Below are 10,672 nucleotides of genomic sequence, written 5' to 3' on the forward strand. Positions count from 1 at the left end.
TCCATGGGGGTCTGCTTCAATTAATTCAGCTTTCAAATCTTTCCTTAAGTATAGAACTATACCATTTTTCTTCTCAGTGGCAGAAGCTATAAAGTCCTGTATTAATCAGGTATTTTTGATCAGTTGATCTAATATGAGTTTCTTGCAAACAAATTATATCATTCTTAAATTGTTTAAGATAGTGGTTTATTTTCTTCCTTTTCTGTGGGGAATTTAAACCATTGACATTCCAAGTTAGAAACTTAGTTGCCATCTTTAGCTCCCTGAAGCTTTTTAAGAGCCATCTAAACATCATGGAATTTAACCTTTGGCCTGGCTCCTCCCACTGCTTCTGAGGTAATGCCTGTAGACTCCTGAACAGTGGCTTGTGTTTGTTGCTTTTTAAATTCCTGTTCCATTTGTCTAGTAACCACGCGGGCTTGTCTTTGTTCCTTAGCTTCTTGTACCTCTGAGAGAACAAGTTGATCCCCCCTTGTTAATGCTTGAGTGGTTTGCTTTGCATCATGTCCTTCTTGTTCTCTTTCCCTAGATCTAGAGGGAGGGGGGTGTCCAGCCTTCAATATGTTGCTGTAGAAATCTTGAGCCTTCCATACTGAATTGAGGCAATGTCTTTTTCCAAGGTAGCTAAATGCAATGCTGGCTGGCGCGTCCCATCTAAACTGTATCTGGCGATTTTTAAGCTCTTCAACTAAAAAGGCATAGTCTTTCCTAGATCTCAGCATTTTAGGAGGTATCGCCTTCAAGACAGTCACCTCCTGACCTCCAATTTGAAGCTTAGTTTTGTAGGACTCCTGTAACATCATGTTCTTCATATCTCTAGTGGAAAAATACACCACTATATCTCTTGGTAATTCCTTTTGTCTTGCAAGCCAGGAGTTAACACAGTATACCTTTTCGATTTGCCAGTTGAAATTCCCTCCTGACCTTCCCACCATCAGGTCGAAGGCTTCAGAGAGAATCTGTTTCAGGTTCTCTTGTGTTCTTTCGGGGAGGCCCCTTATCCTTAAAGCAAATTCCATTTGTCTATACTGTAACATTATGATTTCATTTTCTGCATTGCTAACCTTTTGCTGGACCACATCCATCTTCATTACCAGGTTCGTATTAGAGTCGCTAAGATCTTCTAACTTTTCTTCCAGTCTGAGTGTATAGCCTGATAGAGAATTCAGAGCCATCAGAAAGTCCCCTCTAATCACTTGATTACATGTCATAAGTTCTTCAGACATCTGTTTGTTAGAAGCAGATATCTCTTCCTTAATTTTTGCTTCCATCATATCAGCATGATTTTTTAACGCATCAATTAATTCTTTCTGCAGAATTTCCCTTGTCAAGGAGTCCTCTGCAAAAGTAGGAGGAAGTAATGACTGTAATTTAGTAGAGGGCGCTGGAGAAGTCCTGGCACTTTTCAATGGGGGAGGAGGAGGGGGAAATTTTTGCTTAGAAGCCATCTCAAGTTTAGTCTTCTTTAGTCCATTAAAAAGTCCAGGCAGTCCAATTATACAGCAATTGCTGTTTGGTTTGATAATAAATCACTGCTTGGTAATAAATCACTTCTAGGCTTCACAAGAATGCTATCAGAATCTCGCCCCTCCTACACAACTCCTACACAGCTCAGCGCCATTTTTGTAAAACTTTCAGCAAGTAATTATCAGAAGGAATTCTTTACAAATGGTTTATACATACAATTGGAGGTTCACTAATATTGGTTCAACTTGGCTTGAAGTCTGCAGTAAATCATTTGTGCTGAGGATGAGTGAAGACCTTCGTTCTGCAACAAAAGGCAGAATGATTCCTGATGCAGAGCTGCTATGCTGCTGGTGCACCCCCCCCCTTCCTCCCAGATTTTAGGCTGAGAGGGTTAGTTAGAGGGCTTCCAATGCATAGCTTCCCACCTCTCTCTTCTAGGCCCAAAGAGAGGGTAAACAAACTGCTAAACAGCTTGATGGATTGCTGTTTAAACAGTTTAATGATGCCAAGATTCAAGAGCTGTTAAAAATAAAAACTCCCTGTCAGGCCCCGCCCACCGGAAGCAATAAGCAATACATTTCTAAATACTTGCATTTATGGTTTTATTTCCTCAGACCGGCAACCAAATATTTCTTGTTGCAGAAACCTGCCTTTTTATTTATGCTCAACACCTGAAATGGCCAGCCTGGCAATTATTATAATTGGGCGGCATATAAATGCTATTAAACTTTAAACTTTAAACTTATCATTGCAGGTGTCCAGGGATAGCGATTTCCCAATTAACACTTCACAGTTGATCCTTGGAAAGTTTAACAAATGAAGTCAGTGATTACATTAGTGTCTGATAGAGTCAGCATCAGTTTCCCAATCATTGGTACCCAAATAAGCTTTCAAGAAGAGACTGGACAGCCATCTCTCAGAAATGTTATAGGATTTCCTGCTTGAGCTGGTGGTTGGACTAGGTGACCTACAAGGACCCTTCCAACTCTATTATTCTGTGCTTCTGAATATTCAATATTCTCCTGTGCTCCTAAATATAATAGCTAACAAAAGAATAAAAAACAAAGGTAACCTTCCAAATGAGAATACCAGCTATGATGAAGCTGGCTGGAGCTGAAGTTTCATGATCCTTAGGCTGCTTCAGAATCTGTGGATGTTTATCCAATATGTATTGTGATGGAGTCCCAAGTCAGACTTATTCACTTTTGGGTCATCCTCATTTTCAGATTTAAACATTGAGTCAGCTTTAGGAAATATGATGGCCTCAAAGTTTGAGTTTACCTGTGCCTGAGCCTTGTAAAAGACACACTCTTTTCTGATTTGGGCTTGCAGTAAAGGTTGGTTTGCCAGTCTTCATTACAAACACAATGGAAGTTAAATCTTAACATCTCTTTAACAGCAACAGTTAAATCATAACATCTCTTTAATTCCAGGTGACCAATTAAGGTTTCCAGATTCCCTGTATCTACAAAAGCAGATAAAATTGCTTTAAATGGACTACTAGCATAAAGAGGAAAGAATAGCACAATTCATAAATCCATCTACATTTCTTGCAAAGTATCTTGGATGTCTTTCTGCTGTTTGTGTTTAGATGTGTTTTCTGTTTTTCTCTTTGTAATAGTTTCTCCTTCTGGTAAGCTGCAATTGAGTACTGATCTATTTTTACCTTTCTGGTGTAATTCTTTGTGCAAGGAAGTATTGGCTGGGCTGCTTTGAAGTCTTGTCTATTGTTGGTCTCTTTTTGCTGCCTGTTTCCCAAAGTAAAGGCTTGTCAATGACCCTCTGGCAACACTTTCATATAAGAAAGATTGTGTTTTCACACAGGAATCCTTTTTTATATATTTGGGTCTTGTTGGTAACATTTCCTGACTTAATTCTTTTTTTTAAAAAAAAGATTCAGATTATTTCATTTTTGCCCCCTTTTGTTGAAATGTCCTCTATTTTTAAGATGCATTTTCTTACTGATGTATATTCTTTAAAAAAAGACTTACTGTATTTTAATGTCAAACAATAATAAGTACAGACAACATTTTGGTTAAGATGTGTAGGAAGGAAATCGACCTCTCCTTGCCATTCAATCTTCACTCTGTTTCTCTCATTCAAACCTCCCAGTCATTTCCTGGACAAAAGGTTAAGACTTACATTTGAAAGAAAGGTAATAAACTTGACAAAGAGGTTGGAATTGATAAAAGGTGGCAGCCTATTCAGGTAAACATTTGTTTCAGGATGCCAGAGATTCCACATATAAATAAACAAAGGATCCTTTTCCCCTTGACACTGCCATTTCTACCCATAATGCTAACTGGGCAAGAAAACTGTTCAATTACACTTTCTAAGAATCCCTTAAGGGTGGGTTTTTCAGAGAACAAAAGCACGATTTTCCTATGTAAAGACTTTGCAAGGGATGGCTGAGAGTATCCATCTGTGATTGCTGACTTGGTACCAGTGATGAAATTCATTTTTTTTACTACCGGTTCTGTGGGTGTGGCTTGGTGGGCGTGGCGGGGGAAGGATACTGCAAAATCCCCATTCTCTCCTTACTCATGGGGGAAAGATATTGCAAATTCTCCTTTTCCATCCCACTCTGGGGCCAGCCAGAGGTAGTATTTTTCAGTTCTCCAAACTACTCAAAATTTGAATTTCACCCCTGCTGAATTTCACCCCTGCTTGGTACTCTGTATCAGAACGGAACAATTCATCATGGCCAACTTGCTGTGGTAAAAGCCAAATTGCCACAGGACAATTCACCATGACACAATTCAATGATTCAGTTTAAGTATTTGAAGTAATTAAATGTTTTTTAGTTGTTGTCACATTTCATTTTTTCCCTTCTTTTGCATCCTTTCTTTAATGATTCTATTCCATCATTTCTCTGATATTGATGTAACTCTGATCCCATGGAAGTAGTTGCACAATGAATTGGTTATTGTGAGTTGGCCACAGCAAAGTGTCATACACCTGTCTGTATTGTGCTTTTGGAAGTAAATTTCACCTCTGCTTCAAGCAACTGCTTGCATTCTGCATTCTTTTTCTTATCTTAGCTGGAAAAGAACCAGATCTCCTTCTAACAAGTAGAAGTCCACAAATTTAAAAGCTTCCTGGGCCAGAGACTTCTTGTGAAATACTGTCCCTGGTTGATTATTTCACCCCCAATACAAGACATTAAACAAGCCTAATAATGTATGATTTTTCCCCTTAGCTTTCCTTATTTTTATTTTTAGAAAATAACATAAAGAGAAGAGTTGATCTCCTGAAAAAGATAGGCCACAATTGTACAGAAAACAGCCATATTTCTGCTACAGTTTCAAGTGACTATCTATGCCTGTGTTTCAAGTCCCAGAAGAATTGGGTTCAATATCCCTTGAGAACGTACTCTTCAAGATGTGTCTTGCTTTTTTAAAGCAAGTGGTGAAATCCTGGTCTAAGTGCAATTATTTTTTCCCATGTAAGTATTGTCTGTGATAAAGAACAAAGTCTTTTCTGTTATGAAATGGAAACTCTGAATCTTTTTTTTTTTTTGCTGAAGCAGCCTGCTTGCCATCTCTTTTAATCCATTGTTGATGGGGAAAATATAGTGCAATTTCAGGTTAATTGGCTTTTAGTTCTGTTTTTCTGCAAATCAAGGATCTGCCCCAAATTCTTCAATCCTTGTGCTATGCCATAGGATTGGGTTCTTATATATTGATAGTGCAGTAGGAAAGAAGATGCATAACCAATTATTTTTGTGCAAACACAGTTCTATACTTGGACAGAATTAAAATACATGCAGTGAGATTAGGAGACTCTTACATTACAACATTGCTGGTCATCTTACAGTAGTACCCTGTGTCTTGTTGCTTCATACATTGTGCAATTCTGACTCCAGTATCTAATCTACCTGATGATATAGTATGGTGGTGTCACATTTGGGCCTCCGATTGCAGGTCTCTGGCTCTAAGCTAACACATTGCAGATGCAAATTATTTCAGGTCTTTTGTTCAGATGGGTAGTTTCCTTCTTTTTGTGTGGGGGGGGGAGGGTACCAAGTAAAAAGTGAGTAACTGTTGGAAGAAACTGGGTTCAGCTCCAAGTGGGGAAAAGTGGGGAAAAAGACACTGGAAACATGGAGACTGCTTGGAAAGATGGTTTAATGATGGAAAGGATCACATGCTTCAAGTTCTTTGGTGAAGAAAGAAAAGGGGAGAGATGCTGAGAGTGCCTGAGTTTTATACCCTCTCTGGGCTTTTAAATTTGACCTTGTATTCTGATTGGTTATCAGACTCCCATGGGGCCATGCAGGAGGTAACTCTGTACGCTGTCCTGAGTCCCAGGCTTGGTTGAGCCTTGTTGGATGATGATATAATGAAAGGGGTTTCTGTATTTATTTTACTTGGATTTAGGTTTTTTTTTAAAACTCTCTGGAGCTTACTCTGGAGTAGGTATTTGTAGGACTACACTATTGGGGAAAAAGACCAGTTCATGGCCTCAATTCAAAGGTCTAGAAAATTCCCATTCTAACCCAGGTAACTCCAAAGGTAATCCACTATGACTTAAGCCTCAGATTTAAACTAAGATTTAGAAAATCAAAGCCACAGTTTCCTATAGTTTAGCACTGGTAAAAATATGTGTTAACTTTTCACCCATCCAAAAAAATGGGGTGATATGCAGATGATGGATACTATAGTTACTATGAGCTTTTAGAGTAAAAAGACTGAAACTTTGTGGAAGCCCCAAGTTAAAATAAACTAAATTCAGACTAATATGTTATATCCCCCCCCCCAAATACAAAATCTAGACCATGTTATCTTGTCCTGTTTTAAATTTTGTCAATTTAAATGCATAGGTCTAAATGAAAATTCCATTTTGTTCAGGGTTATTTTATATTTTCAACTGTATCAAAGAAAGTTTCAGTTACCCTTTTTCTATTTCTTTTCTTTTTTCCTTACTTATTTGCCTTTTTCCTTTTCCTTTTTTTAACATTTTTTTTTTGCAGAAATTGTGTTTCTCTGCATGTGTGTGTGTGTGTGTGTGTGTGTGCATGTGTGTGTAAAGTTAATGTTGGTTTTTTGTTTTTCCATATTAAAACAATAGCTTCATGCTTACATTGATTATACTCTATGTGTTAAAATATTATAACTGTTCTATGTGTTCTTTTCACACTGTTCTTGTTAATATTTGTATATTTGGTAATTATGTACTACTTGATAATTATTCCTTCATAATTGCAAAGGGTCCTACATTCATAGCAACATCAGTTCTGATATTCTAAGGGCATTAAAATTATTTTTTTCATATATGCATATGGTTTGCAAATATTGGGAAGCAAGCCTGTTACAAAAAACAACAAAAAACTAATAGTCATAGGCTTAACTATCATAGAGATAATAGTAGTAAGTGTCAGCTTAGCAGATATTCACTTTTCTCATGAGTAAGAATGGACTTGAAGCTGGACTTTTAAAATAATATAGGGATTAATAAATGTTGGAGAAAAATATAAATACAATTTAAAACTAATAACCAAAAGTCAGCTTGTGGTGAAATGGGTGGCAAATAAATTTAAATAAAGAAATATAGCCGATCTAATGAGAAATAATAGTGTAACATAATAACAGAGTTGGAAGGGACCTTGGAGATCTTCTAGTCCAACCTCCTGCTCAGGCAGGAAACTCTATACCATTTCAGACAAATCTCTTCTTAAAAACTTTCAGTGTTGGAACATCCACAACTTCTGGAGGCAAGTCATTTCAATGATTAATTGGTCTGTCAGAAAATGTCTCTGTCAGGCCTGCATTTATATTCCTTTTAGAATTTTGGCCTGCCACACTTTCTCTTATTTAATTATGCTGTTTCTTTAAGTATAGTCAATAGGACGGGGGATTAGAAGGAGTAAGATTTTGGAATGTATTGTTTTCATTCTTTGCTAGAAGTCAAGGTCATTCTTTGTCTCTGCACTTTCACACCTGACCGGAAGAAGCTGGGCATGGACGCCAGCGTGGAAGAAGAAGATTGGATAAGCTGACCAGATTTTCAGATTGGAAAAGAGGGACGCCTTTGACCCGGGGGGGGGAGGGGGGGGGGGCTTGATTAAAAAAAAATTTTTTTGTCAAAAGGTCACCCCAGGACACTGAAACCAGCATAAATACGAATCTGTTGCCAAACAAAATTTTGATCACGTGACCATGAGGATGCTGCAATGGTCGCTAAGTGTGAAAAATGGTCGCAACGGTCGCTAAGTGTGAAAAATGGTCATCAGTCACTTTTTTCAATGCCATTGTAACTTTGGTCACTAAATGTTTTCCCCCTCCCCGAGACTCCTCACTTCTTCCTTCATTCCTCTTGCTTATCTACCTTCACCTTATCCGTCTTCTGCTCTTTCCCTCCCTTCCTTTCTCCTTCCATCCTCTCTTCTTTCCTCACTCACTCCCTTCATCCTTTTCTCTTCCTTCCTCCTTCCATTCTTTCAGCTTCATTTCTTTTGCCTATCTACCTTCTCTGTCTTTCTGCTCTTTCCATTTCTCTCTTCCTCTTCGCTTCTGTTCCTTCCTCCTTCCCTCCTTTCCTATTTTCCTTCTGCCTATCTACCTTCACCTTCTCTGTCTTTCTGCTCTTTCCCTGTCTTCCCCTTTCCTCCCTCCCTTCTTTCCTTTCTAGTTCCATCTTTTCTTCTTTCCTCTCTCCCTCCCTTTTTCTTTTTTCCTTCCTTCCTCTTTCCTCTTGCCTATCAACTTCATCCTCTTTGTCTTTCTGCTCTTTCCCTCTCTTCCCCTTTTCTTCCTACCTCCTTCCCACTTTTCTCCCTCCCTTCTTCTTTTTCTTCTTTTTTTCTTCCATCTTCCTCCTTCTCCTCCCATTCTTTCTCCTTCCATCCATCTTTTCTCCTTCCATCTTCTCCCCCCTCCCTTCTTCTTTTTCCTTCCCCCCTCCCTCCTTCCTTCCTCTCCTTCCCTTTCTCGCACACAGGAAGGGGAGGGGAGGCTTTCTAGTCGCTTTCACAGCATAATTTCTTTATCTAACTTTTAAAAAACAGTGTGCAAATCAAACTTGAGATTTTCGTAACCTGCGAAGCACCAAGTTATTATCTTCTGTTGTTACAAATTCGCAGCTACTCCATTCTTTCCGATAGGGAACTGCATTTCCCAAGATGCCTCAAGTCCTCAAAGCGCTGAACGCGGTTTTGCAATTGACTTCAGCGAGGCCCGGTAGCCGCCGGCTGGGGTGGCTGTCAAGGCGCTGACAGCGGAGCAGACGAGCCGTTTGTTACTGCTTCCAGCAATCGAGACGGACGAGGGAAGCGGCGGTGGCGGGAAGCAACCAAGCCTTGCAGACTCGCTTCCCACCGCAGCACAGGGGCCGCACAGGCGTGATTGCTTCCCACCCGGAGGTGGTGGCAAGAGCAGTGCGTTGTTGTTGTTGGGGCCAGCCTGCTCGTCCATGGCTGGAGCCGGGCAGCGACTGTAAGGACTGCTCGGGCGAGGTGCGGAGGAAGAACGGAAGGTCCCTAACGCCCGCGACGACGGCTCCAGCCATGGACGAGCAGGCTGGCCCCAACAACAACAACGCGCTGCTCTTGCCGCCACCTCCGGATGGGAAGCAACCAAGCCTTGCAGACTCGCTTCCCACCGCAGCACAGGGGCCGCACAGGCATGATTGCTTCCCACCCGGAGGTGGCGGCAAGAGCAGTGCGTTGTTGTTGTTGGGGCCAGCCTGCTCGTCCATGGCTGGAGCCGGGCAGCGACTGTAAGGACTGCTCGGGCGAGGTGCGGAGGAAGAACGGAAGGTCCCTAACGCCCGTGACCACGGCTCCAGCCATGGACGAGCAGGCTGGCCCCAACAACAACAACGCGCTGCTCTTGCCGCCACCTCCGGATGGGGTAGATTGATGGGGTATTTTAGAATTCAATCAGCGCAATAACAACTAAACAGGCAGGCATGCCAAGTGGCACAGGACAGGCAAGAATTTACCAGGGGCTTTTTAATTAGGGGTGGAGGGAGATGGACCTCAATTCAGGACCGTGTGAGGGAGTCCTGTTTTTTCAAGCAAGAATTCTCAAAGAGCAGTTGCTGCCGCGAACGAAAAGCAGTTTTTAACCCCAAGCGCGATGCCACGAATGTCACTATTTCGATCCAAGCCGCCACCACAATCCTTGCAAGCCGGCAAGAAAGCAGAAGCAAGAAGAAAAAAATAAATAAATAACCACCCTCCCAAGCAGCCGGAGCTTGCAAATGGCGACGTTGCAATGAGGGTCGTACTCCTGACCCTCTAAAACTCTCGGGAAACTCCTTCGCAGCCACGGGGGGGGGGGGGGATCACAGGAGCAGCCCCACTGGCGGGAGAACGATGGGACGGCTGCGAAAAGGCACAAGGGGGGGGGAGATTGACAGCAAGGGTCCGTCCCGCCGCTCGCCTTAAAGTTCTCGCCTAGCCGAACTCTGGGGTTGCAGCCGCTGCTCGCCATTCCCTCAACTCAGAGTACGGAGCGCGCGCAAAACCCTGCCAGGCAAACCTCTCGCATATTCCCCCCCCCCCGCTTGCTCCATCTTACCAGATTTTGGGGGGTATCTGTAGAGGAAATTGGACGGGACATCCACCTCTTCCACTCCGGCGTTCTGCCGGCTGGTGAGCGCTCCCATGCTTCAGGCACGGCAGCAGAGGGTATCCGAGGTTGCAGAGGGGGGGCAGAGAGGAGGGGGGTGCGTGCGTGCTAAGCGGACTCCAGCCAATCAGTGAGCTGGCTGGGATGGAAAACTTTAAGCACGCCGCGTTTTCCATCCCAGCCAGCTCACTGATTGGCTGGAGTCCAGGCCAATCCAGTCAGTAAGCGGCAGGCTGGGCTGGCTTAAATTTGTAGGTAGGTAGGATAGAGAACAGAACGATGAGCCAGCCCAGCAAGCTAGCAGCTGATGGGCGGGAGCTGCGAGCGCCAAAAAAAGCGTGCCTTTTAAAAAGGCGGGCGGGACGCGGGAAAATGCATTCAAAAGCGGGGGTGTCCCGCCAAAAGCGGGACGTCTGGTCACCTTAAGATTGGACCATGTGATGGATTGTGGGTGTGGGGACAAGATCATGAACTTTTAACTGGGTGGAATTCTGATGTCATTTCCAGTATTGGGATTAACACAGATATGCTTAAGATGTCTGTCATTAAATTGGAACAAAAAGGATCATTTTGCCTTGGACTGTGATTTAATTCTGCATGATACTTGGAAGGGTGACAGTCTCCTTAGTTCA

Source organism: Thamnophis elegans, chromosome 1, assembly GCF_009769535.1.
Source record: "Thamnophis elegans isolate rThaEle1 chromosome 1, rThaEle1.pri, whole genome shotgun sequence".
NCBI classification, from domain to species: Eukaryota; Metazoa; Chordata; class Lepidosauria; order Squamata; family Colubridae; genus Thamnophis; species Thamnophis elegans.